Here is a 14204-nt window from a genome sequence, read left to right as displayed (position 1 = left end):
TGAGGGACAGGAGACAGGGGCAGGGACGTGGAGAGGTAGAAGGGAATTCCAGGGGGTCCTTGAGCCCAGGAAATGGGAGTCCAGGGTTTCCCAAAAAGGGGGAACCAGGGTGGGGACACTCGGGATGTTCAGGAAGGGGCAGTTCAGGGGGTCTCTGGTTTTGCAGAAAGGTGGGGCTGGGGGCTGGGAAAGGCAGGAATGGGGGTCCAAGGCATTCCAGGGCATCCCAGGGTCAAGCCAATGGCCAGTCTGGAGGCTGGGAGCCATGGGATGGCCAGGAATAGGGGAGCAGGGGGTCCTCATGTCCAGAAATGGGGTGTGAAAAATGCATGTATTTTATGATTGGCTTTTTGCAAATATTAAAATGAATATTATATGTGTTGTGTTAGAAAATAATGCTGTATTAATTTTCTTCAGTACTGTGTTAAATATAGTTTTAGGTTATAAAAATTGTTAAAATAGAAACAATGCTATGTAAGATGCTTTGTTTAAAAGAAAGGACTTGCAGCGAGATAACAGCCACAGGACACCAAGATCTTTCGGACAAAAAGAATTTATGGCCTTCTTATTGGAAGAAACAAACTTCTTCCCACCTTGGAGGCGCTATTAGGATTAGAGGGAAGAAGTTGACACTGACCAGACATAATCCTGTGTTTGAATGGAATTTATGCATCATGTATGAAGTGTATGAATATGCAACGGGCTAATGTTCTTAAGGGTTAATCCTTTGTTACCAGGGGTCCTTTTTCGGGCCCATGATGCCCAGAAAAAGGTACCCGGACGTCTGTAACTCTTTGTTTTTATTGTCTCATATTGTCCTAATTCAATTTGTCCAAATTGTTATTACTCTAATTGTGTTACTATATAACCATCTTTTTATTGAAGTGAAGGGGAGACGACCATCCTGGTAATGCATCGAACTCCGATTTTATTGATCAATCAATCACCTTAAATAACAAAGTTAACGAACTTCATGCATATTCTGTAATCCAATTTCATGATAGGCTAACAGAGAAATTTCTAACCACTCCCTTTGTTTTAGAATACCTACAATTGTTTATTAAAAACAGAAACCAAAACAGAAACCAGAAACTAAAACAGAAACCAGTGTTCCCAAAACTTCTACATCTGTTCTCAGGATGGCAGGCCTTCCCAGAGACGGTGTTCTGCTTGTTATGGGAAGACAGCCCGAGAACTCCATTGTTTATAGAATGATGCCTGAGAGAGTCTAATTGTTTATACAAATCAGAAGGCTGAGAACTGTTAGAAACTGCTTTACTTTTCCCTTATACTTTTCTCTCAATTGTATGTCTCATGGCCTTTTTCTTTAAGTCATTCTCCGACATCTTATTACTATTAAACTTTAAAAATTTTAAAAACAAGTGATTGGCGTTTTTCACAATTTGGTAGCAGAGGATGGTTACTAACACCTCGCTGCCGGTGCTTTAGGAGAGTCAGAGTGGGGAAGGCGCGCCCTGCCCTCTTTGGCAGCCTCGCTCTATTTCCCTTGGGGTGACCGACAGACGCAGGTTACGATCTGTGGACAAAAGAAGGCAATAAAACAAATAAAAGGGAAAAAGGCTCCCTACAACCGCGGTAATTAGCCCCCTAAGACTAGTAGTGAGCACGAAGAACCCGGGAAGGAAAAAGGACTGGTAAGTATTTCTCGGGGGGGGCAGGTGCGGGGGGATGAATGTGTGTGAATGAGAGGTGGGCTGGTTGTCCCAGACCTGCCAAGTGAGTGAGGAGTCTCCCATGCTGCGTTTTCGTCTTTTCGCGAGAAAAGCAGCCAGTAAAGAGACGAAGCGATTCATAAGAGAGTGAAAGAATCCCCCAGGGTAACTGGGACTGGGTCTCAGGGAGGGGTTGGACCCCTCGGAGGTAGGGAGCAAGGTTTCCTAGCCCAATCCACTAGGAAACGGGACAGGAGGGGCCCCTAAAACCTGCTGGGTTGAGGGATTTCTATTCCAAGAGCATCCAAGAGCAGGGTTGAGCAGAATTCTGTCGGAGTGAGGATATGCCCAAGAACACTCAGGGTGGGACAACACAGCTAGATTGGGGGATGAAAATTTTGCCTAACAGTATCCAGGGTTGGACAACACAGCTAGATTGGGGGATGAAAATTTTGCCTAACAGTCTCTGGGGTTGGACAACACAGCTACATTGAGGGATAAAAATTTTGCCCAACAAGATCCAGGGTTGAACAACACAGCCGGATTGAGGGATAAACAAATGCCCAAGAACATCCAGGGTTGGACAACACAGTAAAACAAATTAAATGTCGATGAGCATCTGTAGTTGTACCACACCGCTGGGTTGAGGGACAGAAAATGCCCAAGATCATCTGGGGTTGAACAACACGGCTGGATTGAGGGAAAAATACCCAAGAGCATCTGGGGTTGGACAACACGGCAGGACTGAAGGAAAATTACTCGAGAGCATCTGGAGCTGGACAACACGGCAGGATTGAGGGAAACATTGCCCAAGAGCATTTGGGGTTGGATAACACAGCTTGGTTGAGGGATATCCAATAGCACCGGGACTGGCCAGTAACACCTAAACTTGTAATAGGTGATGTGAAAGTGAAAGGTACCTTATTGTTGTTTTGTGGTGTGTGAGAGTGGGACCCACACAAAGTCAGCCTCAGTTTCCTGGGCAGGTGGGAAGGGGGAGGCAGTGGAAAGAGGAGTGAGTGACTTACGCACCAAGGTAGCGTTCCCTGGGTGTGTGAGGGGCTGTAGCTGAAGAGTGTGAAAGACACGCAGACAGCCTCACAGGGGAACGGACACCGGAGGCAGCCAGAGTCAGGGCCCTTCTAGGGGGCCTGGTGACACTGAGACCTGGAGGTAAACCCCAAAGCGAAAGAGGGGGCCACAAGGACCTATGATTTCCTAGCAATAAGGATCCACTTTGTGTCTTGGGAGTGTGAAGGAATGTGTGAAAGTGAATGAGAAATAAAAGTGAGTGAATGTAGACGAATGAAAGTATAGGTCATGTCGATTGTGCATTTTGAGCCTTACCATATCTCCTTGGAGGGAGGTGGATTGTACTGAAAAGCAGTGTGAGAAAAAAAGATTTTTGGGTGTAAGTAGTTGGAAGAAAACTGGTATTTAAGTTGTTAGTAAAAAGTGAAAAATGGAAGCAGGGGACGAATAGATAGAATATTGAAAAATGAGACAGAAATCCAGTAATGTGAATACAGGAAAAGAAAAACAGGAAAAAAATTACCAACAGAAATACCCCAAGATAACACTTTGGGAGTTATGTTAACAAACAGAAATACAACTCCTTGCAAAATACAGGGTATGCAGAAGTTAATGAGAAAAAACATGCAAACTTGTGAATTATATACTTAGAAAGAGCATTAGAAAATTGAACACAAAAGGAAGGAGTTATATATTGATTGAAGGTATGCCTTTGGAGTAGGACATACCTTAAGAAAAATTTAAAAAGGGAGATTACTTAATTAAAGAAGAAAAAGATTAGTACATGAGAAACTTATTTTCGAGGTTTTAGAGGCATTTAAATTATCTAAGAGAGATTGTAATAATACATATTGAAGGACATCAAAAGGTAAAAACCCAGAAATAAGAAAAAATAATTAGCAGATCAAGAAGCTAAAGATGCAGCAGAAAATAGAGCTGAAAGAGTTAATATTAACTCCAAATGAAGAAAAATTGTAAATTCCCAAGTTTAGAGAAGAAAAAAAAAAGGGGGGGAATTAAAACAAGATAGGTGGTGAACAAGAGAAATCGGGGAAATAGAAACATCTTGATGGAAGACAATTACATAATAGAAGCCTTACTAGGGAATAGCAGAGGACATGTTTCAAAAAGCCCGGTGGGATATTCAGGCTTTGGGTGATCATTTTTTTTAAAAGAATTATGGGTGCACTGAGACTTTAAGAGTAGAAAAACAAGTACCTGAAACATGTATAATTTGCCAAAAGATAAATTAAAGGGTGATGAGAAAAACAATATGAGTAGGTCATGAGTTAGCTTATCAACCATTTCAAAGCATGCAAGCAGAAGTTTAGATTTGTTAAGCTCTGGATTTATTTGTAAAAACCGTTTAATCCAGAAGAAAAAGAGAATACCACATGCTGGGGAGGGGGGAGGCTGTAAGAAAATAACATTTTTGAAAGGCAATAAAAGCAAAACGGGGCAAGTATAAAGCTGAGAACAAATTACCTCACCCATTCCCGTTCGTTCCCCCACTCGTTGGCAGCTGCACCACCCCTCCCAGCCCCTGTGCCAGCTCTGGCACAGTCCGTCTGTCCCGGTCCGTCTGTCCCGGTCCGGCCGCCTGGCCCGTGGTCGCTCCGCAGTTCGTGCCGGGGCTGGGGGTCTGTCCTGCCCTGTGCACCGTGGTCACCGCACCGAGGGGTGTCCCGTCTGTCCCGTCTGTCCCGTCTGTCCCATCCCCGGCTTCCCTGGCTCTGTCGGCTCCCGCCGCTGCAGCCGGGGTCAGTCCCGGCTTTGTCTGTGCCGGATCAGCCACCGTGAGCCGCGTGGGGGCGATCCCCGCTCCAGCTCGGCCTGCACCGGAACGGCCCCGCGGGCCATCCCGGCTGCAGATCCCGCCTTTGGAGCCCCCAGACCCTGAGCTGGGCCGATCCCCTCGGGCGATTCCCCCTGCAGACCCCGCCTTTGGAGCACCCAGACCCTGAGCTGTGCCGATCCCCTCGGGCGATTCCCCCTGCAGATCCCGCCTTTGGAGCGCCCAGACCCTGAGCTGGGCCGATCCCCTCGGGCCATCCCAACCACAGACCCCGCCTTTGGAGCACCCAGACCCTGAGCTGGGCCGATCCCCTCGGGCGATCCCAACCACAGATCCCGCCTTGGGAGCACCCAGACCCTGAGCTGTGCCGATCCCCGCGGGCGATCCCGGCTGCAGACCCCGCCTTTGGAGCCCCCAGACCCTGAGCTGTGCCGATCCCCGCGGGCGATTCCCCCTGCAGACCCCGCCTTTGGAGCCCCCAGACCCTGAGCTGTGCCGATCCCCGCGGGCGATTCCCCCTGCAGATCCCGCCTTTGGAGCACCCAGACCCTGAGCTGTGCCGATCCCCTCGGGCGATCCCAACCACAGATCCCGCCTTTGGAGACCCCAGACCCTGAGCTGTGCCGATCCCCTCGGGCGATTCCCCCTGCAGATCCCGCCTTTGGAGCACCCAGACCCTGAGCTGTGCCGATCCCCGCGGGCCATCCCGGCTGCAGACCCCGCCTTGGGAGCACCCAGACCCTGAGCTGTGCCGATCCCCTCGGGCGATCTCAACCACAGATCCCGCCTTTGGAGCACCCAGACCCTGAGCTGTGCCGATCCCCTCGGGCCATCCCGGCTGCAGACCCCGCCTTTGGAGCCCCCAGACCCTGAGCTGTGCCGATCCCCTCGGGCGATTCCCCCTGCAGACCCCGCCTTTGGAGCACCCAGACCCTGAGCTGGGCCGATCCCCTCGGGCGATCCCGGCTGCAGACCCCGCCTTTGGAGCACCCAGACCCTGAGCTGTGCCGATCCCCTCGGGCGATTCCCCCTGCAGACCCCGCCTTTGGAGCCCCCAGACCCTGAGCTGTGCCGATCCCCGCGGGCGATTCCCCCTGCAGACCCGGCCTTTGGAGCACCCAGACCCTGAGCTGTGCCGATCCCCTCGGGCGATTCCCCCTGCAGACCCCGCCTTTGGAGCACCCAGACCCTGAGCTGTGCCGATCCCCGCCGGCCATCCCGGCTGCAGACCCCGCCTTGGGAGCACCCAGACCCTGAGCTGTGCCGATCCCCTCGGGCGATCTCAACCACAGACCCCGCCTTGGGAGCACCCAGACCCTGAGCTGTGCCGATCCCCTCGGGCGATCTCAACCACAGACCCCGCCTTTGGAGCACCCAGACCCTGAGCTGTGCCGATCCCCTCGGGCGATCCCGGCTGCAGACCCCGCCTTTGGAGCACCCAGACCCTGAGCTGTGCCGATCCCCGCGGGCGATTCCCCCTGCAGACCCGGCCTTTGGAGCACCCAGACCCTGAGCTGTTCCGAGCTCTCCCGTCCTGCCCTGAGCTCCGTTCCCTCGGTAACCACAGCTCCGGCTGCTCAGGGAAACTCTCTAAAGGAATCGCTTTATCGAAACACTAAAAGTTCAGTTAGAAGAAAGCCCTCTCCTGATTCTTCCTAAAAATAGGGGAGAAAGGCTATAGAATATAAAAATCCAAAAAGAACGGGATAAAGAGATTGGTCTATTTCCATTACGAAAGGTTCTCATAGGAGTGGACGGATCAGAGTTTGTAAATGCTCCTTTGACTTTGTCTGAGGTCTGAATTTTAAGAAATAAATACAAGGGATATTTGGAGAATCCCATAGGCATAGCTGAACAATTAGACCAACTTTTAAGTCCAAACATTTATACTTGAGAAGAGATGTGGTCGGTAATGAAAATAATATTTTTCTTAAGAAGAAAAGCAATTAATCAGAGCAACTGAAATAAAAGCTTAAGAAAAAGATAATCCGCAGGGACCCCCAGAGAAGACAAAACGCCAACTGCACCTCCTGAGTGGGGTTAAAATAATGAGGAGGCGAGTAAACACATGAATAATTATTGTAATTACATAATCAAGGGAATAAATGAGACAGCATATCAAAGGCGAAATGCAAAAACAAAAGGTTCTTAAGGGACAGCGTTTAGAGGGGAAAGAAGAAACTCCAACTAAATAGATGAAAAAACTTGAGACTAAAAAGGAAAATGGTCCTAAGTAAGCAGAAGATCTGAAAATCTTTAAAGAAATGAGCACATAAAAAATTAAAAAAGTCATAGGCTCTAATTTTTTGGGGGGGACAAACACCATTTAGAGTCTGTGATAACTTTAAAAATGGGTCCCCAAGAAGAAGAATTGGAATTTGTAATAGACACAGGGGCAGAGAGAACTTTCCTGTTAAATGTTCCAAAAAGTTATAGTGTGAGCAAACTTATAGTGAAAGCAAATGGGGCAAAAAGAGAAAGTTTTACATTTCTAGTCATTAAAGATGTGGTAATTGAGAGAAGAAACTAAAATTTAGATGGGAGATGTGTTATTTGTCCCAGGGGCAGGTAGCAATTTATCAGGAGGAGTCTTACCAGTGCAATTAAGAATGGTAGTTATATCAGAAAATGGGAAAATGACAGCTAGAGTTTTGAAATTAGGCCAAGAAGATGAAAAAAAAAAATTCAACAAAGAAGTTTGGGCTGGAGAAAGAAATAGGGGAAGATTAAATATCAACCCCATAAGGGTTACAATTGAGAGAGAAGAAAGAGAGCAGTTGAAGTAGAGAGGTAGTTAGGAAACTCTAAGATGTTGGAATGTGAAGTGATGACATCTTGGTGCTAGAAGAGAGCAGAAGTGCGAATGGAGTTTTTTGCATGAAAGGCAGGGAAGTGTGTTAACACATGGTTGTTAGGAGGTTATTCAGTGCCGAACTGGGGTCCAGAAAGGATTTAGCAGAACAGGCCCTGCTTGAAGAGAGAAGAGGATAAGAAAGAAACAGAAAGAAAAAGAATGTCAGGAGCACCTGGGGACGCCGAGTTTGGGGTTGTCAAGGCTGGGAGGTGTCTCGGGGGCTGCGGCAGGGACCGATCCATGGAGGTGACCCGGGCGGTGCTGGCAGCAGAGGACACAGGTTTGCAGCCAGGAGCGGGCTGGCTCAGGGGCGGAACTGCCGGGGGGGCTCCCAGACTGTCGGGGTGCCGAGTCCAGGATGGCAATGTCAGCCCGGTAAGTGGGCAGAGAGAGAGAAGGGGAGAGAAAAGGAGAGAGAGAGAGAGAGAGAGAGAGAGAAGGAAAGAGGAAGAGAGACAAGAAGAGAGAGAGAGAGACAGGGGGCAAGACAGACCCAGGGCAGCCCCAGGGCCCCCATGCCCGTGGTTCCTCTCCCCTGCTCCGGCCCTGCAGCCAAGGGGCAGCACTGGGGCAAGGGCGAAGAACAGCATTGACAGCAAGGCTGTGGAAAGAAGGGCAGGGGGGCCAGCAATAAAAGATAAACTCAAAGCAGAGATTGATGACTCTCCAAACCTCACAAAGCGGTTTGTTTTTCTTAAGTAAGATGTTTTTTGGGGTTTTTTTTCCTTTTTTGTTTTTTGCTTGCTGTTAAAGAGTTGGGTTTTTTTCCTGAAGAATAGGTTTGTAAAGCTAAACAATTAAATGCTCCCCCAAAAGTAAAAAGCAATAGATGTAATACATCTCGTGTTAAAATTGGTCTAGCTTTTCTATTTAACTAACTGTAACTCACAGAAAGAAGAATTTGCTCTGCAGCTATTAGCACAGCTGCATAGAAGAAGAGGCTGCTGTGGAGAAAGCTTATAGCTAAACCCAGAAAGTTTGGGAAAAAAACCCACGAATGGTAAAAGTTAATGCAGTATTATCTTTCTTTTATTACTATGCTATTAAGAAGTCCTTTCCAGGTACTACTGAAGCAACAACCAGAATCACAGAAAGAAGGTGAATTTCATGCCAGCAGAATCAAAGGACTTGTGAAGAAACCTGAAAAATGGACTATCACATTTAAACCGTGTGATAATGAACTGACTTTCCAATGGGATCTGAGTGGTAATAGTCTGGGAAAACCCAAATTATCCAAGAAATATACAAAGAATAACACTGAATTAAGAAATAAGATAATCCTTATATCACTAGTTTTGAGCACTGCCTGAATAAAACATCTCCTTGGGAAGGAATACCTCAGATAGAAGGATCAAGACTGTTTTTGTATTCTGACCTTAGCCTGAGAATTGTACAGGGGAGAAGGGGAATTGCCATTTCCATTAGTAAACTTTATTTGATTCATTCCAATACTGGACATGCTAGCTGGGTTATAGGTAAATGCTTAAATTGTGAGAGTAATTAGTATTGTAGTTCACAAAATTTATGCTCTTATTGCAAAAAGTGTTATAGTAATAACTTAGTTTTGTGGATGGGAATTATTAGTGCCTGTTGAATGAGAGATACCTGAAGAACAGTAGGAGACCACAGTTAAAGAGTGTTAAAAACAATTTGCCTGGAAATTAGTTAAGAGAAAGTGACAAGAAAATACAGGGCAAGACCAGATTGGCCTCTGTATTTCACCACCGAGAAGATCAAATACAGCTGCTGTGGGTTGGAACCTCACAGGCATGGGAGGTGGGAGTATAAGCCGTTCTGGACCTCTGTTATTCCTGTCTCTGGCACTCATTTGTTGTCTTTTCCCTTTCGGGATACCAGAAAGATCGTGTCAAAAATGCTACAGAAAGCATCACATAGAAAGAAACCAAAGTTCCTCCTTTATTACACACACCTATGTCAACAGCCACTGTTATAACCCATCCAAATTAAGAACTTGTAGGCAAAACAGAGTAAATTATTAGATTACAAGAAACTTAGGAAAAAGTGGTAATAGATTTAGAATTGAATGTCCAAAAAGAGAGAGATGGATTTGTTTTACATTTAATCTTGAAGATACGGTTCAAGATTTGGTAAAAAAACAAACAATAAACGAAAAGGTAAAACCAGCACAGCAATCTAACTCTGTATTGACTCCAAATTATCTGTTGAATCGTATTACAAGACTCCAAGCAGTTATAGAAATGATAGCAAATAAGGCTGCTCAAGCATTAGAGTTAATATTAAGCCAGCAAAGCCAAACAAAAACTGTGGTGTATCAGAATAGGTTGGCTTTAGACTATTTATTGGCCAAAGAAGGGGGTGTTTGTGGAAAGTTCAATATATCAGATTGTTGAAAATTGATGACCACAAAAAAGTCATTCTAGAAAAAGCAAAAGAAATCAAAGAAGAAAAATATATAAGCATATAATAACCCAGATTCCAGTCCAAAAATTAGAAAACCATGTTAAAATCTAGCTGGTGGGGTAATGTATTAGAAGAAATTAGGATCTTTCATTTTTTGTTACAACTGTTTTTATATTTCTTACTCGCGTAATCCCGTTTTATTTTGCCAGCATAGCCCAGAAGATGCAAGTAGATAAAAATACTTCTCAAGCCAAATGTTTTACAAAGAATAAGAGTGAGAATTGTGAAAAATGCATGTATTTTATGATTGGCTTTTTGCAAATATTAAAATGAATATTATCTGTGTTGTGTTAGAAAGTAATGCTGTATTAATTCTCTTAAGTACTGTGTTCAATATAGTTTTAGGCTATAAAAACTGTTAAAATAGAAACTATGCCATGTAAGGTGCTTTGTTTAACAAGAAGGGCTTGCAGCGAGATAGCAGCCACAGGACACCAAGATCTTTCAGAGAAAGAGAATTTATTGCCTTATTATCAGAAGAAACGAGCTTCTTCCTGCCTCGGAGGTGCTGTTAGGATTAGAAGGAAGAAGCTGACACTGACCAGACAGAATCCTGTGTTTGAATGGAATTTATGCATAATGGATAAAGTGTATGAATATGCAACGGGCTACTGTTCTTAAGGGTTAATCCTTTGTTAACGGGTGTCCTTTTTTGGGCTCGTGATGCCCAGAGAAAGGTACCCGGACGTCCGTAACTCTTTGTTTTTATTGTCTCATATTGTCCTAAATATTTTATTACTATTAAACGTTTAAAATTTTTAAAAACAAGTGATTGGCGTTTTTCACAGGTCCCTTTTCCTTAGCGCGCGGTTTTCGCACAGCATTCACAGCGGCCGTCCCCTCCCACCGCGCCTTTGCAGCTCAGGCAGATAAACTGTATTCCAATTCTCGACGACATCCACCAGTTTTGGTTTTGCACGGCAGGTATTTAAAAAAGCGATGCAAAAGTTTTAGCTACTAAAAGCTGTACAGCTTCTGAGACAGTAAAGAAGAAATTAAATCCCAAACAAGAGAAATAAAGAAATGCCTTAATCTTAAAGCTAAAACCCTCTGGTAAAACTATGGAAACAAGACTTTTTTCTCTAAGACTTAAAGGTATGGAGAGATATAGTTGTAATTAATATCAAACAAAAGACTCCACAGCAAAGCAAACAAATATTAAAGTCACTCTAATCCTCTAAGAAGTTGAAACGGAGAGAAGAGTAATAAAATTATGTGCCTCCAAGAACAAAAATCTCTGTTCAGAGCGGGCACAATGGGAGGCCGGGCCGCCAGCTCCGCCCCCCGAGCCCCCGCCGGCCGACACCGCAGGTCCCTCGGCACCTTTCGGCGTGGCCCCGCTCCCCGCAATGCCGTTGTCCGCAGCCTCCTCCCCGCCGCCCCTGCCCCCGGACGGCCGCACTCCAAGCCGCTCCTGCCGCTGCCCGCGCTCCTGAGAGCGACACTGCCGGCCCGGCTCGTGGCGGCCTCGCCCCTGGACAGGGAGCTGCCGGCTGCTGCTGGCCCGGGGCAGCTGCGGCTCGGAGTCCGCCTGCCGAGGGGCGAGAAGCAGCAGCCCCGGGCTGCTCACCATTGTGCCCCGCATGATTCCCTGCCCCGGCGCCTCGGAGCCCGGCCACACCGAGCGCCGGCACGGCCGCTGCGGCTCCCTGCCTGGGCACACGGAGAAATCCGGCACATGGAACTCGCCAGAAACCCGAGCTGAGGCAAAACTGACCGCGAGTCGCACCTGTGCTGAAGCCGCCTCCCAGCTTTATTATAGCCTTGCCGGGCTCTGGGCGCGACAGCCGCTGCGCCTCCAGTCTAATGGGCGCGATTCGTACCCCCTCACTGCTACACGGGCAGCGTCAGTGTGGGAGGGATTTTGGCCGATCTGAGCAATCGGCGGCGGGAGCGCAGCCAATCGCGGATCGGCGGCTCCCCCGCCGCGCCCCGGCGCTCCCCGCTGCCTTCTCCGGGATCGGCTCCGTCACCGTTCCGGCGCCTCCCGTCGCTGCCAGCCCGGATTCGGGATCAGAACCCGAGTCCCTTTGGCCCGGCTGAGCGCAGTGCAAACCCCCTGCGGTGGCGGCAGGCGCGGGGCTGCCCCGCCTCACCCCGAGCCCCGGGCGGGTCCAAGCTCGGCTTTCCCCGCTCGGCTTTTCCCTCGCTGCCGCCGGCGCTTTCCCCGCTCCCGGGGCTCGGCTTTGCCCGGCGCCTCCGCTTGGCCCCGGCCGAACTCACTGCCCCCCGTGGCTCCCCAACCCTGCGGCGGGGCGAACCCCCGGCATTTGCCGAAGGGCTCTGAGTGCCCCTGGCTACTGAAGCCTCACGCTCCGTGTCCTAGAATGCCGTAAACATGTGCTGAAATGCTTATTTGAAGTTAATCTTGTGTTTTTCGTGAACTCTGATTTCTCTGAGAATTGTTACTGGAGAGATTCAAAGGGGTAAATCCAGTCCCTCGTTATTATTATCACGTGCAGCATAACACAATCTAATTTCTTTAACACAAATGCTGATAACTTTTAGCATATGCTATTACACTGAATACAATCTCGAGAAGCTCCCAGTTTGTTCCACACGTAGCCAAATTTTACATTGTTGTTTCTTTTGGTAGAATTGCACTTTAAATGCTTTTAGTAAATTTTTGGTTCCTTAAAAATTGCAGTTACCATGAGTTTTTCTCAATGTTAAATTACATAGGGTCAAGGTATTTGACTTTTCTAATCCCTCCAGTAAATCCATCAGGGTGTTATTTCAAACATGCTTGGTCCACATTTTCATTGTCTTTTGGTATTAATACCATCAGAATAAGTTACATTTTGTAGTACCTCGAACTTTGAAGGATATTGATTGTTCCTTCAGTTCTGTTCTATCTGAATATGATTTTAGTGTTGCTAAGATTAAGCAAAGTTAGATCTGAGTGATGTTATGTTTTATTACTCTGTTGAGTTAATTTTGTTAAGAGTCATTTATGTCGAGGTGGATTTCTGTCAGGGTTGAGTGTTGCTGAGTTTAGACGAGGTCAAGTTTCAACCTTCTTCACTTTAAGCCATTTCATGTTCTATTCCAGTTTTATTAAAATCATTTTTTATTGAGTATTAAAGATGTTAACTTTAAGTTGTCTTAAGTGTACCTCTAAGTCTACTGAGATGACATTGAATTCCACTGCAAGTGATTACAAGTCCTAACTTAATTTCGATAAATATGTTTGTTTACATTGCAAGATGTGGTTATTTCCTTCTAGAGATAAGACAGATCCCACTGAAACAGCTGTGATGAAACACTGATAAACACCTGCCTTTGGATAGAAGAAGATACAGTTTGTTGGACCCTTGATCCTCTCACAGATTGCACAGGTGTCAGTGCTGCACTGCCTGGCAGGACCATTGTTTGTGATCTCTTCTGGTTTATCTCCCACAGATAACACAGGAGAGTGGGTGGTTGTTCCACATTGTGGCTGTTATCCATTGTAAGCTGTTCAGTGTTTCATTGCTATGGATACAGGAATGCTGGAAGAATATTGTCTCCAATTCCTGAGACAGTCACTGCTGATATATTTGTTCCATCATGTGAATTCCCTCATTTTTATAACAGGCATTATTCATAAGACATCATTGTGGAGAGTTTTGTCAAAGAGTGGCTTGAGGAGAGAGGACACAGCCGAATTGATTTGGTAGAGATGTCCTAAGTAGGGCAGAGGCCTTTTTGCAGGCAGGGTGTCTGTTGAGAAAGTAGCAGGCTAAAGAATGGAAAAGTACAAGACAGTGGTTAATTCCAAATCTTGCACCTGCAAAGATAACGTGTCCTTGGGCCTAGCAGAGGATGATAAAGAAATGGACAGCGAGGTGTGAGAAGTAGAGAACGTAGGCCCAAAGGAATGTGGATGAGTTAATGGCATAGTTTAACCAATAGATTGCTTGGCTTATAGAATATTCATGAGCTTATTATTTGCTGTATAAGTGTTTGATGCTTTCTTTAATAAACTGGACCTGTGATGAACCATCTGGTGTCCTGGTCTCCTTCCTACGACACATCATTACCTTATTTATAGCTGGCTTTTCATGAACTTTGACGTATCTTTGACATGGTGTCACTTTGGGATCTCTCTGTTTTGTTCTGCAGCTGCAGATGCATCTCTTTGAACAGGCTGTCTGCAGCTGTTCCCTGCACTGCCTACTCAGCCTTTAGTCCCTTCTCTTGTTCCAGCAGGGTTGCTGTGCCTTGACCCAGGGCTGTCTCATGATTTTCCTGTGTTTCCAGAGTTCCAGGATGAGATCTCTGGGCTCTGTCAAAAGCCTCATCTGAGCTGAGGTCCTGTGGTCTTTCCCGACCCTTTTGTGCCACATCCTCATGGGACAGGGCTGTGACCTGCTGAGGGCAAGGCTGCTCCTGCTCTGTTGCAATCACACACAGCCCCAATTATTCT

Source organism: Melozone crissalis, unplaced genomic scaffold (assembly GCF_028551555.1).
Source record: "Melozone crissalis strain CALT ecotype California unplaced genomic scaffold, PUWL_Pcris_2 ptg000046l_1, whole genome shotgun sequence".
NCBI classification, from domain to species: Eukaryota; Metazoa; Chordata; class Aves; order Passeriformes; family Passerellidae; genus Melozone; species Melozone crissalis.
This window is presented reverse-complemented; position numbering follows the sequence as displayed.